This window comes from Nycticebus coucang, chromosome 5, assembly GCF_027406575.1.
Source record: "Nycticebus coucang isolate mNycCou1 chromosome 5, mNycCou1.pri, whole genome shotgun sequence".
Taxonomy (NCBI): Eukaryota; Metazoa; Chordata; class Mammalia; order Primates; family Lorisidae; genus Nycticebus; species Nycticebus coucang.
Genome location: NC_069784.1, coordinates 5,593,129 through 5,617,491, shown reverse-complemented (window position 1 = coordinate 5,617,491; position 24,363 = coordinate 5,593,129). Strand labels below are relative to the sequence as shown.

General features: G+C 35.9%; 1 protein-coding gene and 1 non-coding gene across 2 annotated transcripts in view; both read left to right on the top strand.

Moving 5' to 3' along the window:
• Positions 1 to 24,363, top strand: part of NEGR1 (neuronal growth regulator 1) — an 837,414-nt gene that overhangs the window by 560,396 nt on the left and 252,655 nt on the right. The window lies entirely within an intron of this gene.
• Positions 3,106 to 3,239, top strand: LOC128587049 (U11 spliceosomal RNA). The gene has a single exon (XR_008380480.1). It is a non-coding gene; the product is annotated as a U11 spliceosomal RNA (small nuclear RNA).

The window sequence follows — 24,363 nt, the reverse complement described above, 5'->3', positions numbered from 1 at the left end:
AATTCTTTATAAATTGAGGATATAAGTGAGAAAGACAAGGAAACATAAGAGAATGTCTTTCTGACATTTGGTATGGAAAGTTTTCTTAAACCAAGCAGGAAAGAGCAAACCATGAAGAAAATTATACACATTATACTACATTAAAATCAACAACTTGTCTTACAAAAGAGAGCAAAAAGAAAGGCCACAGACTGGGAACGCTAAGAAATGTTATCTAGTAAATATCAAGAACACATGAATAGCTCTCACTAAAGGAAAACTAAGCAATCCCACAAAATGTGAAAAAGGACGCCAGAGGCATGTCAGAGCAGAAGGAAGTACTAGATCATAAACACACAAAAAGCTGCTCAATCTCATTGGTTATTAAGGAAATATACATTAAAACCATACCTATGTGTTATTTTAGAAGTACAGGTTAACATTGTAAATGTCATACAGTATCATCTTTTCCTAAGAATTTAGAAAGAAAAACTCTCACACACTCTTGAGAAGACTGTAAATTGAAAAAAAAAATGACCTTGAAAAGTTGAATGTGTGCGTGCTCAACCACCTGGAGACTTCCCTGAGATAAACCCCTGGTGTGCATGTGCGTGAACCAGGGCACATACATCTATACGATTATTTGTAGAGGTATCTTTATGTAACAATAAAACTGAAAACCACCTAAATATTCGTCAGTGCTAGATTGGGTATTTAAATTGTGATAAGGTCATGGGATGGACTTGTATACAGAAAGGAAAGTAAATGTATAGCTACATGAATTAGCTTGGATGAATGATAAAAAATATAATATTGACCTAAGGAAATAATACAGACAATATATGTAATATATACTAGTTGGTATAAAGTTCAAAAAGAAGTTAAATGCAAACTATAGTATTTAGTGATGCTTGCATAGGTGGCATAGTAAAAGGGTATGCTTTCTGAATATGGATGAAAAGACAAAAAAAAAAACTATGAACGAGAAGGTAAATGATTGACAGTACTCTAAACTCATATCTAACATACCAGCTTTAAGCCCTTCTGAGGAAGAAACAGTAACTAACGTAGCAATAATCAAACTCATAATTGAAGAAAACTTAAAAAAATTGAAAAAAGTCGTGAGGATGCATAGTAACATAACCCACAAACGTGGGTATGTTTTAGAAACATTTTCTTCCAATAGCTGGGCGTTGTGGCGGGCGCCTGTAGTCCCAGCTACTCGGGAGGCTGAGGCAAGAGAATCACTTAAGCCCAGGAGATGGAGGTTGCTGTGAGCTGTGTGAGGCCATGGCACTCTACCAAGGGCCATAAAGCGAGACTCTGTCTCTACAAAAAAAAAAAAAAAAGAAACATTTTCTTCCAAATCATAGGCATAAATTAAATACTATACCAGAATTCAGCCCACCAAAATCATAGCTAATTCTTACAGAAAAGGTTTAAAACATCAGGTTATCCTCAGAGTGCTCCTCTGTAATACCGAACAACAACAGGCAGTAGATCCATGCTTGTACGTCTTTAGAAGACGTTAAGTTGTGACTTCAAATCAGTCTTCAGGGTGTGATGTCAGTGGGAAGGTGTTATTGTTATGCCAGGTCTCTTCATAGGCTGTCTTCCTTCCAGTGGGTCGATTAACATTAGGAACTCAGTAATAGAAAAATCGTAGTATCAGGTTGGAGACCATCATTTTCAAAACCAGTGAAGCTCAGTTGTGGTTCTAAATAATATGTATAAACAAGATTTCATGAATTCCTTCAAAAAAAAAGTGCCCAGTTTTGTTACTATAACTATCATGACTGAATACAAACAATCTGGATATGAAATGCAAGATTATATTTTTCACAACACTGGTAATAATTGGCCAGCAAATGAATGGAAGCAGAGAGGGAACGATGATTGGGTGAGGAGGAGCAGAGGGAAGAGGAACACACAGAGAGAGAGACAGTAAAATCATGAAACGTGATTTTCATTTTCATTGTTAGAGCAAAATGACATCAACTAGTTGCGGAATTTCAATCATCCAATAATAATAATTATCATTATTAACAATATTTAAAAGCAATTAAATAGCATTTGATAAGTAGTTAAATAATATTATTAAGTACTAAAAGTTAATATTATTTAACTATTTATTAAAGGCTAAAAGTAAACCATTTCACAAATTCATGAAATAAGCAGAAATAGAAGTCATCTTTACTATAGTCAAATGTGAAATATATAAGTATAAAATTGGAGCATACACACACAGAAGAAAAGAAAATGAAAACATCAGTAATGACAACAAACATGATTCATTATGTTATTTAACTATTAAAGGGAAAAGTTTGGGGGTGTGTGCTTGAAAACACTGGTGTATTGATTACATAAGACAAACCTAAGGAAAAATAAAATAAAAAATTAATGTAAAGAATGATAAAAATTTATTGAAGCAACTTAAATGAAAATAAAGTAAAATCATTTTTTAAATATTAATTTTGAGGGAAAATAGTACATAGATTAATAATTACCCCTGAGCATGGAGAAGCAATTCTAATTCCTTGTTCACATTTAACATTCTGTTAATCCACACCCCCTGTGGGAAGGGGAACACAGCTCAAGAAGTTTATTCCACCAAAAGACTCCCCTATAGAATTACAAGGTCAGATACTCCAAAGTTCCTTTCTTAATAAGCCATACCAGTAATAAACATTTAAAGGTCAAATAATGTTGCATGGACACACACAGACACATACATGCGTAGTGAACAAAAACAGAAGTCATCGATTGGAAAGTCTCTATTCTAAGTCTCCTTGGACAGACATGGAAAATGTATACAAAAGGTTGAAGAAATTTTTATTTAAAGCCTGTATCTTTTGTTAGATCAAGTAGAAAAAAAATAAGGAAACAAAGAATTTTGATAAGATCAGTAATGTTGAATTAATACATATTGTAAACCTTGCACGTTCAAAGAACAAACTCTTATGGTGTATTCACAGTTGGTTTTTGTTTGTTTTTTTTTTTTTTATAAATAATGTTTATCTACAAGGCCAAAAACAACAACAAAAGAAAACTCAATAAATTCTCCAAACATATTTTGTTTGTGTCGTAATTTCTGATCTAAATTTAATGGCAAAAGAAAAGTTTAAATCAAAGGGCTTCTGTCGTGAGTGGCACACATGGGGCAACTCAATTGCTCTTTGTGCGGAATCGACATCAAGAGATTTCGGAAGCATAATTTTTTGGTATCTGGGCAGCTGGTGATGGTTGGTCCTGGCGCCCGTTAAAAAAAAAAAATAAAAAAAAAAGAAAAGTTTAAATCACCAAATCACAAGAATAAGATCCCTTCTGAAAATCAAAAATAAAATCTTAAACAACTTTTAGTGGCCCTACCTTAGAAATAGCAAGAGCAAATCTACTCCATAACAGAACAGACCATTTTCAAGACAATATATGCAGGAGCAAATTTAGGAGTTTAATAGTCTTGTACACATATTATGAAAGAAGGGAAGAATGCTAGCAAATTAACTAGTATTTATCTCAAGCAATTAAAAATAAACAACCCTGAGGGAGACCTTCCCTTTTGAAGTGTGAGGGGATAGATACCCTGGAGCAGCCCTTTGGGCTGAAACAATTAAAAAGCTAAGTAAAATTTCCAAAGTATGTTTTAAAAGACATCACTGTAATTAAATGAACATGAAAATAACTTTTGAAATGTAAAATAACTTAATGAGAACCACTAGGAGGTAATAAAATATAAAAATGGCTTTTCCCTCTGAGTATCTGGCAAACTGTTGAGTCACTGGACACTCATTTTGATGACTATGAAAAACGCAGAGAACAGAATGTAAAGTCCAGAGTCTATTAAAACTACACAAGCCCCCATTCACATAAAGCAAAGACTTCCAGGGGGTCAGATCTGTAATGTAATAATGAACAGGAAATAAATCCAATGTCTCAGAAGTAGATATAAGAAGTATTTTCTGTCTCATGCTTAGCTCTGGTTGAGTGAAAAGTTCTACTTTGAGAATCTATAACCACAACTTATCCAAAATAAGTTTGTACCCACATATCCACATATCAGTTTTATTTTAAAAATCTAAAATGGTTAATTAAATTTACTTTTGTCTCAAAATAAGTGAAACTTACAGGATATTGGGAAAATAATCCAACCCCCGTCAAATCTCTGGAGAAGTACAACTTTAATCTAGGCCTCAAAAAACAACAAACAAATAAACAAAACAACTCTATAGGTAAAGTTTCAAGCAAAATGAATATCTTAGAAGCAAAAAAAATTACATGACTTACAACAAAACAATGGGACATGGATGAGAATCAGAAAAACAAAAGATAAGAAAAATAAACTTTGCGAAAGCTTTAAACGCCAGAATTACCACATGTAAGTTTTAAAAACACGAGGTTGTTGAATATGAGTAAACAATAAGCAATTTTGAACAAAAATCTCATATAATTACCAACCATGAAAAATAGAATAATTATAATTAAAATGCTCATAATTTAAAAAATGTTAGATGTAGCTAAAGAGAGAATTCATGAATTGGAAAACAGATATGAAAAAATCATATGGAGGGTGGCACCTGTGGCTCAGTGAGTAGGGCGCCGGCCCCATATGCCAAGGGTGGCGGGTTCAAACCCAGCCCCGGCCAAACTGCAACAAAAAATAGCCGGGCGTTGTGGTGGGCTCCTGTAGTCCCAGCTGCTCGGGAGGCTGAGGCAAGAGAATCGCGTAAGCCCAAGAGTTAGAGGTTGCTGGGAGCCATGTGATGCCACGGCTCTCTACCGGAGGGCGGTACAGTGAGACTCTGTCTCTACAAAAAAAAAAAAAAGAAGAAGAAGAAATCATATGGAATGGTAAGCAGAAAAATCAAGAGATAGAATTTTTAAAAAAGAGACAAAGAAATAGAAAGAACTAAGTTTATATGTCTAAATGCATAAAATATAATTTCATAAAAACATATTACAAATAATTAGGAAATGGAGATGTGGCATTATACAAAGAAAGAAATGGCTCAGTTTATTTTCGTATTATTAAAAAATTCTAATTTGGAAATTGAGGAGTCCTCATAAATCCCAAGCAGGATAATAAAAAGACGTCTGCATCTATAGACATCATATTGAACCCGAAGTAGACCAAAGAAAAGGCAATGTAAAAGCAACTTAAAGTGAAAAATAGATGATCGATAAGCCACAGCAAGAAGAATGACTTTTGATTTCTCAGTAACAATGATGGCTGCCAAAAGAGAATAGAATTCATTTTAGAATTCTTTATGAAGCAAAACACAAGATCTTAAAACAGCAAATAGAGAATTTGTCACAAAATAACCCTCACTATTTGACACGAGCCTTTGATTGAACACCAGTATCTTATTTTCTCCCTGGTATGGGAAGAGATGCTTGTACTTGTTTATCCCCTTGAAGTTCTGTATGTCATTGACAAAAGAAATGTTAATGACTTACATTAACACAAAATGTTTGAATATTGGTTCATAAAAGTCAGCTCCCTGTTTCACAAACCTGTATTCATAGAAGTATATGTTGATATGCAGGTGCCAGAAGTTAGTCTGAAGGGCTGAGCCAACACGTGGCAAAACTTCTGATCTGATGAGTTGCCTGGATCCACATTTTGTTTTACATAGATGAAGAATAAACTTCTGTTATGTAGAAATCCAAATAATGTGGGAATGTTTCTTACTGTGGCATAAACTGGCCTACAATGACATATATTGTGGAGATTTCTAAAACATAAACTTCAAGCAAAAGGAAGCCGCATGAAAATATGATATACAGGAAAAGATATTAGGCAAACATATTAGCAAATAAATGCATAAATCTTAATACATTTTCATTATATAATTTAAGTGCCCAATCCCTATGGTGGAACAGGAAAGAACTGCAGTGTTAGACAACGACATTGAGGACAGAATGAGGGTAATAGTGTTAAAATATAGTAACACACTTGTATCATTAGGAATAATGGTAAGCATAGCGATTCACGCAAGTCAAAAATTAATCAAATATAATCTAATATACAATGGAAAAGGAGGAAACTAAAATCTACTTTTACGATTAATAGATAAATTTGTAATGAGATTAGACAAACTTTAATGAGATTAGTCTAACATTTATTTATGGCTTCTTGCAAAGGAAGAAAATTAAGAATGAAACAGAGATAGAATTCTGGATGCTGAAGAGATCAATAGAAGCTATTATTAATAACTTTATAGCAACATAGCTTTCATCTCATTTACCCAATTACAGCATTAAAACATTTGTGTTCTACACCTGATAGGTCCAACTTGTACTTGCAATGTGCTCCATAGGTGTGATTCCCCCTCCGTCTCTCAACCCATAATGGCATAAATGTATTTATGATCTATGTACAAATGACTTAATAAAAAAAAAAATAAATAAAATCAAAAAAATGCAGATGTTTTATTGAAAAAAATAAAATTGCAACAAAAAATAACTTTATAGCAATAAATTGTTACGTTGAAATGAAATGGGAAAATTCCTTGAAATACATTTTATTAAACAACCTCAAGAAGAAATAAAAAATCATAGTGACCTTATAAAATTAAAGATTCAGGAACATTAATTAAAATATTTTACCAAAATTATAACATGAACGTTCAGAAGTCCTTATAGAAGATTTCTACTTAATGGAATGGATTGTTAAAATTTACAGAAATTTTGCCAGTGGATTTAAAAAATAATAAAAAAGCACTTTCAAATCATTTCATGAAGTACTAATAATTTAATAACTAAAATAATATAAAGAGATTAAAAGGAAAGAATATTATGTAGAACAAATTCTTTCACAAATACATGTAAAAATTATAAATAAGATATAAGCATACTGATTTTAGGAGTCCAATGTTGAGTTACGTTACAGATTAATGGAGACAAAAACATAAGGCAGTTTAAGATTCCAGACAAATTTAATAAAATTTAACATCATATATATTTAACATATGCTTATTTAACGTAAAAAAGTCAGCAAATTAGAACAAGAGGATTTAACCTGATAAGAGACATGTACGAACTATAGTATAGTAAAGTAAACATCTTACTTAACGTTGAAGGCATATGCAGTCCCTTTGTGAACAGGAAAAAGACTTGAACTTCGCCATCCTTGCTCAACATTTCAGTGGAGGTTCTTATCATCTCAGTAAAAAAGAACAAGGAAATGAAAGGTGTAAGAACTTAAAAAGAAAATAAACCTTATTAAAGTGCCTTCATTTGTAGGTGATATCACGTTCTATATTGTAAAACCAAAAGCTCCCACATGAAAGTAATTATAATTAATAAGAATTTAGCAGTGATGCTAAATAAACTGATAACAATCAAAAATTATAATTTGCTCACTTGATTTTCAGGTGCAAATATATATATTATACAAGTACATCTTAGAGAAAAGGGAATATGCAAGACTTTTATGGAAAAAATTATAAAGCTTACTGAAAAGAATTTAAGAGATTTTTAAGTGACGAGTATGCTATATTATTTCTGAATCTGAACACTTCCATTAAATGTAGTTAAAATGTCAATTGTCCTCCAAAATGATCTATAAATTCAATACACTTCTGATCAACATCACCACAGTCATTTTTCCTGAACTTGAAAAACTGATTCTAAATTTAACTTGAAGGAGCAAGAATCCAGTAAGACAGAATCCAGTCCTGAAGATGAACAGATAGAACATTATTGTGCTTACACAGGGCGGTGTTAGTAGAGGGAAAGATAAATAAAGCAACAGAGCAGACAAACAAGAAACAAACCAGGGGGGCTGAAACTACATCTAAAATCTAAAGCAAGGACTATGTGTTTCCCAGGCTCCTCCACATCAATCCTAGAGTAATTTTTTTTTTGTTGTTCAACCAAGTTAGGACTAATTTCTTACATAATTTTTAATTATACATGTATGGGTACAATTTGAGGATTTGATATACAGTGTGGAATACTTGAATCAAACCGATTACCAGCACCATCACCTCACTTGCTTATTTTTCGTGAGTCCAATGTTAAGTTACGTTACAGATTAAATGAGAAAAAAACATGGAAGTCAATTTAAGATTCATGACAAAAATTTAATAAAATTTAACATCATATATATTTAGCATATTCTTATTTGACATAAAAAAAGTCTTAGTTATTTTGAAATATACCCTTGCATTGTGCACATCAGGTGCGATCCCACCAAATGCCCTCCCACCTCCCACCAATCGCCCTCCCCTCTCCTTCCTCTTCCCTCCCCCTTGCTGGATTATTTTTGTTGTTGTTGTTGTTTTTGTTTTTGTTTTTATTAAATCATAACTGTGTACATGCATTTATGGGGTTCAGTGTGCTGATTTGATGTACGAGTGAAATGCTTCCATTGAACTGATTAACACATCCACCACAATTATACTCTTTTCTCAATAGTTTGGAAATCTACCATTGCATCATGCACATTAGGTGAGGTCCCCCCACATACCCTCCCTCCCCCGCCTTCCTGGTCCCCACCCCTCTCTCTCCTCTTCCCTTCTACTCTCTGGACTCCAGTTACATTCTACCATTCGTATGAATGTGTACGTGATTATATATTGATTTCATAATAGTATTGAATACATTGGACCCTTGTTGGATTATATTTTTGTTTTATCATTTGTGTGGGTAAGTGTTTATGTATTGGTTTCATAATAGTATTGAGCACATTGAACCCTTGTTGGATTATATTTGTGTTTTATCATTTGTATGAGTAAGTGTTGATGTATTGGTTTCATAATAGTATTGAGCACATTGGATACTCTTTTGTCATTCTTGAGATACTTTACTAAGAATAATGTGTTTCAACTCTACCTAGAATAAAATACAAACCTGATTCTGTCTGTCCCTGTTTAAACATCTCCAGTGCCTTCCCATTCCTTCAACAATGGGTCAGTGCCTTGTCATGGCACATTGGTCCCTTCAATCCCTCCTTCCTTATTCTTCTTAATATGTACCCCAGCCTTACAGTTACTCTCAGTTTCCCGAATTTGCCATGTGTTTTTTTTTTTTCTTTTTAAAACACCATCGTTGGGTCCATTAATGGACTAATTCCTCTTCTGCACTCAAAACTGTGCCTGGAAACCAATAAATAACCATTGATTAAAAGCAAAAGGGGCATATTCCTGACAGCCTGTTTACAGTGGAAGGAAATCTCCACACATGGGATTTTGTACACATGTATAATGATGTATACCAAGTATGCTAGTACAGTGACATGGCCAGTACACTAGAGCTCCTCTGGGTAGGCAGGATGAGCAGTTAGTGAGAGGATAGTATTAAAAGTGTTGATACTCAGTCTCTCCAAATTTGTCCACATTGAAGCAATTTTGAATAAACGCTTCATTACTTCCTGCAATATGCCGATTTCATTACAGAATAAATCACACTCTTACCATGCCATGTAATTGATGGATGAAATAGATGCTAAGCTCCGTGTAATGTAGTAAAGAGAAAAGCTTTTAATATAAATATTCATTTTGTATATATCATTCTTGCGCACGGTCCCAAATACATACATGAAAAGTATGTGGTTTAACATCAGCTGTATCCCTTTCTGATTACTTTCAACCAGGCATAAGCCATCAGTTCCCTACCTTTCCTTGTAGTATAAATATAATAATGCAGACATTTTTCTTCACTTGTTTACGTAAATTGCTTTAAGGGTGCGCACGTACTTCTATCACTGTGCTCCTCAAACCCATCATCACGCACCTGTGGGCTCTGAAAATAATGTGATGGAATCTGAGGCTCAGTCCATATCAAGACATAATGTTTTGAAGCAAATTTTCACATTGACTTGAAATAGATAAGGCATAATTCAATTTTCTGTTACCAGTAAATCTTATTAGCTTTTTCCATTACACTTTATAAAGCAAATGTTGATTTATGCTTGATAATTTTGATTCTTCTTTCACACCTGGGGTCTCAGATTAGCAAGGATTTAATGTCCTAGAAAGCTAGACAGCCAGCTATACAAGCGTTCCTCCAGCCTCCCTAACACTCTCATTTGTAAATTACATTTAGAAACATTATTAAACACCAGAATCAGCGTGGCCGTGCTGAGAGAGTGAAGAATGGAGCACGTGCTTCGTGAACAGGCTTTTATTTTAATGTATGTTAAATTGTCAAATCCCATATTAATGAATAGAAAATGTGAACCTCCAAATGGGCTCATGTGGAAATATTTCTATTTGTGGTGATCTTTTTAAATTACAGTAAGGGTTTGCTCTTCTGAGGCTGGAATCTAAATATGATAACTCCACACCAGAACCCAATGTTCACTCAAAATGAGTATCGTGGAAATCAAATAAAAGCAGCCAAGCAACTAAAATTAAAGTTCAATATCATTAATTTAATTATAGTACATAATCATTTGACAGTGCTACGAATTGGATTTAAAGGATGATATTATAATTGATTGTTAATCATTAAGAAGCGTGCAGTAAAGATAATGCTGTCTGGGTGGTTGTAAATTATGATTTTATCCTATCCAGGGACCAGATTGTGGGAACAAACGGCTGCTTTCCTTATCTGTGAATCATAGAAGATGAAAAGGTGGCTGCAGAGCAGAGTAATGACCACTGTCACAGAGGGCTGACAGCGCCCCAGCCCGCAGCTGAGCACACTGCCTAGACCGCGTATTATCTCATTTAATACTCACAGTGCACCTTGGGGTAGAGGCAATTGTTCTCATCTTACAGATAAAGCAAGCCACGTGAGCCTCACAGAACCATCCACTGCGCCATGGGGAAGGGGATGTCTCTTATTGGAAGACCCAAGCTTTAAACTGCTACTGACATTCCCTGCAGTGAAAAACCTGCAGAATGAGCTGTCCTTAATCTTACTTGCTGTTTGCCAGTGGTGACATTTGTCATCTATGTTCTAACAGCTGGTGGCTCGCAATGTCCTCCTCCCCTCGGAATTCGCCTCTCACTTTCTTCCCTTGGTGATTTAGAATGGGGGCTTATAGAGCAAAGTTACTTTACATTTTGATCTATTTTATACTTGACAAGAAAAGAATAATAGGACAGGTCCTGTGATACACCCTACAGGTTACATTGTAAAACAAAAGTGATTAGCAAGACAGTGGAGACCTCTGGCTGCGGAAATTTTGAGGAAGCAGGGCACCCCGCCATGATTGAAGGATGTTCTGACACAGAAGAGACATCACCCCTGCATGGGGGGTCACTGAACGTTCACTGTTGTCGCTGCGTGTCCCTTGTCATACGCAATCATTCCTGGGTGCTGCTGTTCTGTTTGTGTTGCTTGTATGCAGCTCACTGGCGCTTGGGGCTTAGAGAAAATATGATATGGAGACACAAGATAAATTTTTTTTTCTTACCAGATGCTAATAGTATTTAGTTAAGAGATAAAATTTGGAAGACATTGACTTCCCTTATTTTCATAATTAAACCACAAAACCTTTGAGGCATAATGGAAGAAAATTTTTCTTAACAATAATTTCCAGCATAATGATGGCTCCTCATTTACAATGTGTTCATACACACGCTTGAAAACATTTCCTTAGTGGGTTGTAACACGTTTCCCAAATAAGAAAATATAATTCAGACCTTACAAAACATTTCCACACACATATAGAATTATAGAAGAACCTCAGTAAGTTGACCATCCAAGGTACTATAACAAACTGGGCAACCAACAGAGAGGGGTCAACGTAAGGAACCTCCACTAAGTACGAGAGGGACTTGACCAGTCTCTGAAAAGTAGGTCAATTGAAGCAGGTGCGGGCAGTGTAAGGAGATGGCCAACCATGGAGTCTCTACTGTACCTTAACTCTCACAATCCTATGCTGTAAGTAAATAATTTTTTTTTTCTATTTTAGATATAATAACTGAATTCTCTAAAAACTTGGTAACTTGCTGAAAGTCAACAGGTCTATAGTATCTGTATTGAGGCTGAAATTACATGTTTTTTAACAAGAATCTTTATTCCTTGTTCTACACACTGTATGACTGTTTGATTTGCAACTGTCCACAGAACCTAATTTATTGCATCTGAGTGACATTCCAGATAGTAACTGTTAATTCATCGTTATTCCTTTTGAAACTGCAATCCGAGTTTTAACTCATAATCCTAGATGCCAATAACTGATTTTTCCTTAAGAAAAATAAAAGAAACAAAAAGCTTTCCTTTATATTCCTGGCTTAATTGTAGATCAAAAATTCTTCTTGCACTGCTCCAGTAGAATGGCTTAGGATGGCACAGGTGTTTCTATGCAAGGACTCTTTGGTGCCTGTACATTCTAGAGGACTCACTTAGACTCCTCTAGTCATCGGGTGATAGGCCAGACCTGAGCGCACAGGAACTTACCTCTATTCCTAAAGCCTCGCTTAACAGAGTTGTATTTTCCTGTTTGTTAACTGGGCATATGAATACCCACTGAACCTATGGCATACACACACACACACACGATCTATGAAATATTTTGTGTATATTCAGTTTTTCTTTATTCAGTTTTAGAATGTTGCAAACCTTGCTAGGGTCACTAAGAATGCAAAACAAATTTCAGGGCGGGGATGTAAATTCTGTTGTGTGAAAGCAGACAGTGAACTAATATATCATATGCCAAGTGATGATCAATGCTATGAAATGAAAAAAGGGTACAAATTAGACTGAAAGTGACAGAGAGGGATTCTGTTTTACATAGCATGGTCAGATGAAGACCTCTTGATAAGTTTACATTTGAGTGGCATTGGGGAATGTGATAGAAAGAACCGTATGGGTGTGTGTGTATGTGTGTGTATAGACATATGTTCACTCAAAACAATCTTATATACACAATACTTACCTTCAATAGTTGGTTGTTATGTGACATGCTCTCTCAAACTCACTGACGAGGCTGGTGTGAACATCACACGTTTCAGTGTGCAGCACCAAGTAAAACACACACACGTGTGCCCTCGCTGCAAAAATTACAGTGTCTCACTCAGTTGGGCCGAGGGGGTTATGAAAATGTTCACTATATTCAAGTGTGATATAGGTGCTGCAATATAAAATTTAAACAGTGCAGGCAGCCAAATAGATGCTACCTTCTATGAATAAGTATGAGTTCAGTAGAGGGAGAAAGATAACTTCACCCGAATGCAGAAACAAATTCCCAGGAGGTACCAGCAGGGCCTGGTTTGGGATTATCCTGAGTATTTGATTCATTGGTTAAATGTCTATTTTGCATTTTGTGAGACCTTTCTGTAGGTGACAAATTACATAAGCCATTATTTTCACATACCGTTTAAAAATAGTGGTAAGTGTTGGCTTTATGTGGTTGCTTGCTTGTAGGTGGAAAGAAGTTAGACTTTCAGATAGTTCTTAGAAACATTTTTTATTAACAACCCAGGAAGAATGAATGTCTAGATCTCTCACTTGCCTAAAAATCGTAGAAATAAATGATACCATTCCATACTGAGCATCTGAGCATATGCTTCTTTTTTTTTTTTTTTTTTTTTTTATTGTTGGGGATTCATTGAGGGTACAATAAGCCAGTTACACTGATTGCAATTGTTAGGTAAAGTCCCTCTTGCAATCATGTCTTGCCCCCATAAAGTGTGACACACACTAAGGCCCCACCCTCCTCCCTCCATCCCTCTTTCTGCTTCCCCCCCCATAAACTTAATTGTCATTAATTGTCCTCATATCAAGATTAAGTACATAGGATTCATGCTTCTCCATTTTTGTGATGTTTTTTTTTGAGACAGAGTTGCACTTTATCACCCCCAGTAGAATACTATGGTGTCATAGTTCACAGCAACCTCAAACTCCTGGACTCAAGCGATCCTCTTGCCTCAGCTTCCCCAGTAGCTGGGACAACAGGTGCCTACCACAACATCCAGCTATTTTTAGAGACAGGGGTCTTGCTGGTCTTGAACTCCTGAGCTTCAGCAATCTACCCACCTGGACTCCCCAGAGTGCTGGGATTATAGGTGTGAGCCACTGCACCCAACTGAGCATATGCTTTTTAAGAAATAAATACATTTTTAAAGCCTCTTTTTTACAATGTTAAGAAAGAAAATATTAGTAGTTTATCATTTCACATTAAGTGCCAACACTGTATTATTATACTGGTGTAATATTGATACTAATGTTCAATTGTAATTAAAAAAAAATATATACAAAAGTGCATTTCTGTCACTTAGTAACTTCCCTGAATGTGTTGTTGGTTAACGTGTCTGTGGTCTCTGTGTTCTCCATAAAGACCGAGCCCCTTAGAAACATGTCTGTGACACAGTAGGACCCTGACAAATATTATCTGAAAGAAAACACACCACATTGTTATTGGAAATGCAGGCATGTGGGCATCGGCTCTGTTTAATTACTGCTAAACATATGTCACAAGTCAAAGGAAACATGTGCCAATGTCCTAACACAGATTATTTGAGGCAAAAACGCATCAAGGCTTTCCACATTTTTGTTGTATTTTACTTTCAATATTTAAGGACAATAATGTTCCCTCTTAAGAAACATAATGTTTCCAATTTTGAGGGAACTGATAGTCATGAACAAACCACCCTAGACCTTCTCATGCTTTATTAAAGTAATTTGTTTTCGGAGCTGTCTTCCATATTAGATCACAAGCTCCATACAAACAGGAACCAAATTGTATTTGTCTCTGTGTCTTCAGTGCTAGAAAAGAAGGATCTAAATATATTCACATTAAATGTGTTGAATATCAAATTGGTAAAGTGTGAACAAAGGGTGATGCATCTGAACTCTCCTGTCTACACCTCAGTGCCTAGTTAACTTTCTACAAAGATGCTCATTAGTATAATAGTAGGATGAAGTCTGGAGGTAGTAAATGAATACAGCTGTTAAGTGGAATTTGTTGGGTTCAACCCCCGCAGTATCATCAACATCCTGCCAAGCAGTTAGTTGTGCTGTGATGGGCTTCAATAATTTCCAATTTAACATTCTCTCAACCCACCTCTGCCAGTTTGCTTACTACAGTATTCTATATAGAAATGAAGTTCAAAAACATTGATACTCTATCCCTCAGTTTGGTAATTACAGAGCACATCCCTGTGTTAAAGACTCTGAGAGATTTTGAATAATATAATGACTATTGACACCAATATGTCTCCTTCATTTATTGATTGCTTAACAAATATTTATTAAGCACATGTGATATACCACTCTGCATGCAAAGACCAGGAAAATAATATCGACATAATCTCTGCCTTAATATAATTAAAAATTTGTCAAGAAGTAGATAATCTTCAGAATATACCTTTTTTTTTTTTTATTGTTGGGGATTCATTGAGGGTACAATAAGCCAGGTTACACTGATTGCAATTGTTAGGTAAATTCCCTCTTGCAATTCTCGAGGATACTTTTTATTTCTTTCTAAAAGTAACAAAGATGTCATGTTTTAATTTTTGATAAATATAATAATTGTATCTAATCATTTTGAAGCATTCTTAATTGAATTAAGCAAACGATAATATGATGACTGTGGTCTGTGTCCCCAAATTTTCCTAACAGCAAGGTTATCACTTTATAAACCAGTATAGACTGAACTGATAAGCCTTTAATTTTCTGAAATACTTAGCTTTTCATAGCAGATGTCTGCCATGCTCGGCATCATTCATGTAATTTTCAATATAAGAGTTTTGGGGATGGTGCAAAGAGAGAACACAAATAAAACATGGCTGAAAATTTTAAAGCAATAATGACAACAAATCTGGTGAGAGTAGTGAGGGAGGGTCATGGAAAGTATGATTCACTGAGGAGCATCAGGAACCCAGGACTGTCAAGCCGAGCAGAGAGCAGTAAGAAGGGTGCCAGCCACAGGATTCGTCAGCGATAACTGATGAGAAACTGTCTTGGGAATTGAGGTTGTATAAAAGATAAAGGACAAAAATCCACGATGGAGTTGAAGTTTGCGATGAACTTGACAAAATGGGAGGCTTATGAACAATAGCCTAGAAATCATTGCTTGAGAACCATACACTAACATCAGTTTTTCTTCCTTTAAAGTAATATTTATTACCTTTCTCTCTTTTTAGTTGCAATCTTTGTCTCTCAGACTTCTGTCATTTATAATTTCTTTCTATTGACTTTACCACGATTTCAATGCATTATTATAAATGGAACCCAGGGGTTGCCATATTCTTCTATTTCCACCTCTCAAAGATGACCTGAACTAACGATGGGACCATCTGAAGGTTGCTCTTTGCTGTATCTCCTTTCCAGTGTTTTCACATGAGTAGAACTCTCTATTGCCAGGATCAAGGATATAATGTTATAGGCAATCCCTGTGTGACAAACATCCGACTGACATACAAATCTGACAGAGGTTATTACAGTAAGTCCCTGAGTTACAAACATCTGACCCACATAATGACTCACACTTGTGAATGGAGGCCATTACAGGTAATAGGTAAATGTACCTCTTCCCACTTACATACAAATTCAACTTAGTAGAGAGCCTATCTTGTTTATAACTCAGGGATTATAATACCTTATAGTACAGCACTGTCTTGCACTCTGGGACCTTCTAAAACTCAAGTGGAATTATTCTTGCCTTACCTAATGCTGTCCCATCAAGCTCAGTTAGACCAACAATCCTAATGTGAATATAGAAAGCTCTTTTACCATGCAGTTAAAGTAACAAATGCAACAGAGTAAAGATTGATACGTTGCACATTAAAATTTTGCTTATTGGAGTTCTCTTTCCAACAGTGATAAAATACTTTGAGGTAGACTCATGCTTAAGATAAAATGGAATAAAAAATAAAATATTAAAAATGTATAAAGGCATCAAAGAGTCGTGGAGACAAATATCTGCGTATTTGGTGAATGTGGGAGTGGGGGGGTGTAAGTTAGCATCGTGCAGCCTTTTTTATTCTGCTGATACGAAGTTTAGGGCAGGAGCATAAGAATCTAGGTTTTTCTTGAGCAGAGGGACATGGCTGTGGACCAGAAAAAAACAGAAAAATTGTTGGAGATCTCACAGAGATGAGAGATTGAATGGAGATGTAAGGTTTAACAATCCATGAGAGAATATACAAAGGATTAAACCCAACAGGTAGCCAGTTCCCCTCAAAATACATGCCAATCTATAAGATAAACAAAACAGTTAAGAAACTAAATGGAAACTTCAAAAGAACAAAAAGAGGCAGAGTTTCCAACAATCTTTATAAGCTGAGTAGACAGGATGTGGTATTCCTGAGCTAGCGGTGGGAAGAGTCCTGGTCAGAACCCAGGTTTTCATTGAAACTCACAAAAACTGTGCTTTGAGTGGGTCCAACCAGAGTCTTTAAACATCTCAACCTAAACCCACTTGAGACCAGTTATATTTGATTAACGTTACCAGTTTTCCATCTTATTTTTCTAACAAAGGAAAAGTGAACTGTTTCTGGAGAAAAAGAATATGATCTAAACTACTGTGGTTTTCAACCCTTTTTTTAAAATCTCACAGCACACTTAAATCTATGTTAAACTTCCATCTCACACTTATGTTCATCAAAAAAAAAAAAAAGAATATACTTACTGTGCTTTGAACTTCTTTAGAAAATGATTTAATTAATTGTCTAAAACTTTTCACAGCATGACTAAGATTGTCTCAGGGTGTACCAGTGTGCTGCAACACACAGTTGGAAAATCACTGATCTGGAGACTGAATTGTTTTTAATACAATGCAGGTAATTCAGCTAAAAGTAATCACGCCACACTTTGGGAGGCTGAGGCAGGTGAATTGCCTGAGCTCAGGTGTTGGAGACTAACCTGAGAAAGAGTGAGATACCATAATTTCTAAAAATAGAATAAACTAGCTGTGTGTTATGATAGCCTGTAGTCTCTGCTATCGAGAAGCTGAGACAAGAGGATTGCTCAAGCCCAAGAATTTGAGGTTGCTGTGAGCTATGACGCCACAGCACTCAAGCCAGGGCAACAGAGTGGGACTCTGTCTCAAAAAAATAAAAATAAAATAAAATAAAAATAAGATATAGAGCAGATAATAGATAGAGAATCACATTTACCGAAGAAACTGGAATAACAGACAATAGTTAAACAAAGTCTTACAATGAGTAGTTTCAGGGAAGTAGATGAAATGAAGGAGGATTTCATCAACTTACAAAATCAAGTGGAAATATTAAAACTGAAAAACATTAAAACTGAAATAAAGAAATCAACAGTTGGGTTTAACAGCATACCAGGCCTAGGAGAAGAAATGGTTAGAGAATTGGAGGGTTGGTCAGTATCAAACTTTCAACGGAAAGCCAAAGAGAAAAGCAAGACAGAACATAAAGAGAAGAAGGTAAGTCATCGTAGGCGCAGCCTCAATCATGTGGATAATTGTCAAAGAAGAGAAATACAGTGGCCCAGAAGAAATATTTGAAAGAATTATGACTCAGATGTTTTCCAAAATTAGTGGAAGACATGAATGCAAACCCTCAAAAAATGCATGAACGGTAAAAAAAAAAAAAAGTCTAAGTACATCATAAGCAAACTTCTGTAAACCAAAAGACAGTGGGAACCATCTTAAAGGCAGCCACGCACACACAGAGCAAAACAGTGCCTTCGAAGCAGCACCAGTGAGACTGACAGCAAATTGGTCAATGAAAAACACTATAAGATTGCGAAAAGATCGACTTAAATTGCTGGGCAAAAAAAGACTCCACCGTAGGAGTCTTGTATCCCTAACAAAATATTATTCAAAATTGAAGACAAACTTCTGATAACCCAAAGCTGAAATAATTCATCACTGGAAGATAAATACTAAAAGAAAACCTTAAAAATGTTTTTTTCAATTAGAAAATAAGGGCAGATGGTAACAAAGAAGTCCCAGGAAGGAGGGTTAGTGGAAAGAATAAACGTGAGATGCATAAAGGAATATTGACTGAATAAAACATTCATGGTGATGCTTTAGCAAATTAAAATGCTGCCTGGAGTTAAAATAAATGATGGCATCAAGACAAAAGTGAAAGTAATAAAACTAGCGTCCTTCAGTCCTCGTATTGTTAGTGAAATCATAAAAGTAATGACTTAAATCGAGTTGTAATATGATTCAAGGCTAAGTGCTTGACTATCTGGGAAAAACCCATCAAAAGGACAGTAAACTATGCCAAACTAGAGAAGCAACAGAGGACAAATCAAGTAATGCAGATATTTAATTATTCTAAATGAGGTAAGAAAGAAGAGAAAATGGAACACAAAATAAGCAAATAGTGCAAGCAAATAGTGCAATGGCTGAGATGTATCCTAATATTTCTTTAAAGACATTAAAAGTAAATAGAACATACGCTCTGAGTAAAAGACTAAAGTTGCCCCGATACTGCTGAGATAGAAGACGCTGCATTGAATCTGAAAAGACCGAAAGAGATAGAACATGAGGCATGAACCAAGAAAACTTGGTGTAATGTTACTAATATCAGGAAAATTCGATTTCAAGGCAAGAAGCTTTGTTAGAAATAGATGAGGACATTTCAGAATGATAAAGAGTTCTGCTACCATGACTAGATCAAAATTCTAAATCTGCCTGCCCTCAACAACACGTTGTCAGAATATATGAAGCAAAAATCATCATAAGGAAAAAGACATACAGGCAAGTCCACGATCATGGGAGATTTTAACAAACCTCTCTCAGTAAATAACGACCAGAACAAGCAGATCAGAAAACCCAGTGTCAATACAGTAGATGAAAACTACGCAGTCGACACATGTGACCTAAGACATTAGCTCACGCTCACCAGGCTGATGTTGGGGACACCCTCTGCATTTCGGACCCATCCCTCCTCAGATTCTTACCCATAAATCGCAGAGATGCCTTTCTGTACCACTCGCCTGCCTTAGGGCAACACCAACCTTTCTAAACACAGGACTCTGGTTTTAGGTTCCTTTCCTGAGTCTCCAGGGACTGATGTTTTCAAGGTCTGAGTAAATGAGGAACCCTGGTTCCAAGAAAAAGTGAATATAAGTCATCTTGTCAGGTTCTGTCTTCTCTACACCGAGAACCGTGGAACTTCTGTTTCTAGTATTAATGACATCTTTAATAATTTTTATCTCAATAACAAATTCTCTCTACTCAAAAAAGAATGGTTATCCAAGAATGAGCACTAACCCTAATTTTCAGTAATCCTGTGTTCTCATTATTGCGCTAAGAACCACTTGGGCTCTTCCCTCCCCTATCAGCCTGGCAGGCAATAAAAATGACAGGCCAGCTCTCAATGGCGGCCTCCATTGCTCCTCTAAGAATGGCACAAGCTTGAATTACCAGGATCTTCTGCTAATAAAAGGATAGTAAAAAAGAGTTTCTGTTTCCTCTGATCAAATAAGGATGCAGAACAAGGGTCATGGGCAATGGAACAGTTGAATGAACCTCTATGTGATACTCTGAGAGCTGGTTAAACATGTCCACATAACACACGAAGAAAGATTTTCCTTTCAGAAAAAAATATTTAGTTAAACCCAACTAAAATGTTGAATTTAACTATTAGTATTAAAAAGGAGGAAAAATGTAAAGAATTAGTACCTCAGCAGAAAGTGAAAAAAGGCAAATTGATGTTTTAATTATAATTCATTGCTACTTTCATAAAGATGAATGATATTTGTAATAATGATAATAATAGTAGCTAAATTTTACCTAGTGCATTAACCATCCAAGGATTTTTCTAAGCACTGAACAAATATTAATTCTCTGAAACCGGCCAGGACCCTTATTTTACAAGTGAGAAAACTGACACTGGAAATTCAATAGCTCACCCAGAGCCACAGAGCCAGTGAGGGCATGGGAGAATTTGAACCCAGACTGTCTGGTTTTGGCGACAATGCACTGGTGAGACATGTTGTTGTTCTGGCTTCCTCTTTGCCCTGAAGAAAGTCATAAAGTGAAAGATTTTCATTAAAACCTTTCAGAAATGTGGTTCTACATTTTTTTTTTTTTTTTGTCCATTTACACATCTCTGTCCACCAGACACTTGGGTATAGAATTGGAGCTAGAACCCAGATAGCCTGATCCCATCCAGGCCCGTGTTCCACGTGCTACCAGATTGCAAACTGATTTTTCCATCTGGCATCGTAATTCTGGGGTTACTGTTCATATTCCCACTTCTGTGTATTGCACAGACTTTGGTTTTACTGCACAGTTACACAGAAGAGCTTAATTCATTCTCCTTCTTAGAAACCAGCTTTCGCTGTGGCAGTTTGTGTTGGATTACTCAAAACATTCAGAATTTTCTTTTCAGCAACTTAAAGCAGTCACATCAAAGACTAAACTCTGTGTTTCTAACCTTACACATACCAAGGAATAAATTACATGATTTTGATATTTGTTAAGATTCTATGCACTGAACACAATGGTCCCCAGATTTTCCATAAGGGAACATATCACATTAGTGGAGAGCACCCTCTTCTTTGTCTAGAACTCCTCTCTTTTTTTTTTTAGCAGTTTTTGGCCGGGGATGGGTTTGAACCCACCACCTCTGGCATATAGGGCTGGTGCCTTACTCCTTAAGTCACAGGGCTGCCCCAGACCTCCTCTCATTTCTTTTGCCTCGTGGACTTCTGGTTATGACCAGACATGATAATTAACATTGTCCTGTAGAAAAGTATATTATAATAATATTGGAAATGTTAATACCAGGCTAAATATCTGTTAATACCTTCAGACATGACTGCAGAATCCTGGAAATTGCTTTTTCAAAATGAGGTCATGAGACATTTTACTCAAGTCCCTGGTAGTTGGAAAATAATGGAATGGCTTCAGTAGCAAAATGCTTCTTGGGTTGGAATGTGGGTTGTAATGTAACTTAAAAGAATCATATAAAATTATACTTTAAAGAATGATGAAATTCAGAACTTATTCAGCCCTGTCTGCAGAACTTTTTCTGGTATGTTAGACCTTTGAAATAATAACAAGAGCTATATTTTGGCATAGATTTATAGAACAAAAGGAAAGTAGGCTTTTACTCCTGACTGGGCATATTGCTAGATCATAGATTTGTAGTAAATCCTAATATAATTGCAGTTTGGACTTGAAACACTTCACCATGGGTATTGTGTGTACGTCTGTGAAAGGCTTGAACGGCATTTCCAAAGATAAACACGGCCTATTCTCTACCTCAACTGAAATAAAAGGTCCTCAGTCACAGATCCAGAGTGGGTGTGAGTGTGTTTTATTTTTAATGCTGATTGAGAGCCTGTGGTTGGCCTTCTAAAAGGCCGGCTATGCTCTTTCCATGGAGGGTCTTTTTTCCACACTTTATAATCAAGGACTTTCTGAGCATGTGATTTCCATAAAGGAATTATTTTGGTTTGAGACCCATCCTGTTAATGCAAATTAGTATTGTCAAGAGTGATCTTAAAAATCCTGAAGAAATGTTTTAACTACTTTCAGTGTAGAAGAGTGGTATAAAAGGTAAAAGCATTGCTTGGAAATAGGTCGTATATAATGTTCTTAGTGGTGAGAGGTTTAGACGGTCAGGTTCTCTGAAGCATTTAGGCTCACGTGTGCATTCACACAGGGAAGCGGTGTCAGGGTGTCATGGGCGTGGAGGTGAGACCCGTGAGACACGGGACTGGACTGTAGCTTCCTGAATTCAGAGGATGTCCCTGGTTCACTGTGGTGTCCTGGACGACCAGAACAGAGTCTGTCAAATAAACAAGCACATTTACTCATTTAAGGACTGAACAAGCTCGGTAATTTAGACTTTATCTTGTAGGTACCAAAAGACAAATAGAGTTTCAAAAATTAAAATGAAATGCATACTCTTAGATGAGGATAACCTGGAGTTGGGAGGTCTAAAACTTTGTTTTATAAGGCACACTTCACAGTAACTATTTTGTCCAGAAAAACAAAGATTTAGGAAGGTAGAATCACTCCCCAAATAAATGAAACCCTGTTCCATGAAAAAAGGACTAAATGCCTATCTAATTTCAAAGAAAGAGCTCAGAACTAATGGATGAGAGTTTAATGAAGAACAATGGAGCTCAATTTAAGGGAACAAATCTTCCTAAATGCAAGCTGTCCCATCTTGGAACAGGTTGCGTTCTGGGAGTGGGTGCTACATTACCTCACACATCCAACCGGAGTTGAAGATGAGTTTCAAAGGGTGGGAATTGTGTTGGATTCCTCGCATCTCTCACCATGTCTATCACATGGTAAGGTCCAGTGCATATTTATGTGATGGATACAGCACAGACTTGGTAGGAATCTCTCAGGGTTATTGTAGCCCTACTCATTTTCCCATTGCCTCTATTTTCTTTGAAGAAGCTCAACAAACTCCCTATAATTTAAAGTCAATAGGAAGCATTGAACTTAAAAATTTAACTGAAGTGATGTGTATTTTTTTTCCCCAGACAGCCAAGATGGATGAGAATTGTGTATAAAGGAAAGTAGAGTTTTAGAAAAATGAGTTTTATTACTGCACAGTATTATACGTTTACTTTCTAAGTGTCCCTCATTTGTCACATGAAAGTTATCCTATTTTTAAGTGTTTAATATATTTTCATGAATGATTTAACTCTGGAAATAGCTCTGGTAAATATTTGATATGCTGTTATTAAATTTTCTTTTGCTGACCTAACCTTTGACGGTTATTTTCCTTTGGCCTGATACTGTTAGATTTAACTCATTTCCACATTCGGATAGTTGTTCCAAAGAAAGGTTCGATAGAAAATGTATGTTTATACCTCCTTAGTAAAGGTTATCTATCCCAGAAACTTACATTTTTCTAGATAAAGTGAGTCCAAATGGCAGGCTACTATTCTGCTGGAATAATAGGATCAAGTTAAACAGATCAGGGGAGAAAGAGTAGCAGAAGCACATAGAGGTATTTTGTACAATACACCCTCACCTCGCCAGAGAGATACCATCTTTTTTTTTTTTTTTCCTGAAAGGCCAAATAGCACAGGTTTTGATTGATAGTGAGAAGAAGAAAGTTAATGTTCAAAAGCCAATTTAATTGATTCAGTATTATTTATCTTAGTACAAACACACAGGCCTGATGCACATCCACCTGATTTTTCTGGTAAATGCCCACTGAAGTCACCAAAATGAATATGAAAAAAAATCATAATAGTCTTGGTGAGGACAGGGAGAAAGGGGGAAACTGAAAATTTTGAGGAAATCTTAGAAGAAAAACTATTAGACAAAATTAGATTGAAATAGAAAATAATAAAATAACAAGTGAACAGGAACTAACTTTTCCAAATTCAAAAACATTACGGGCCAACTTTAGAGAGTCTTCTGGCAAACTCTGGAACAATTAATGGAAGGACTAGACAGCACCCCCTTCTGTATTGTGGGGCTCCCTCGTTTCATCTGCTTGCTGTTACTCAGCATGTACATGAAACCTACGTGCTGTATTCTAAGCACAGAATTTTCTGTATGAAGTGAACTTATAAGTGGAT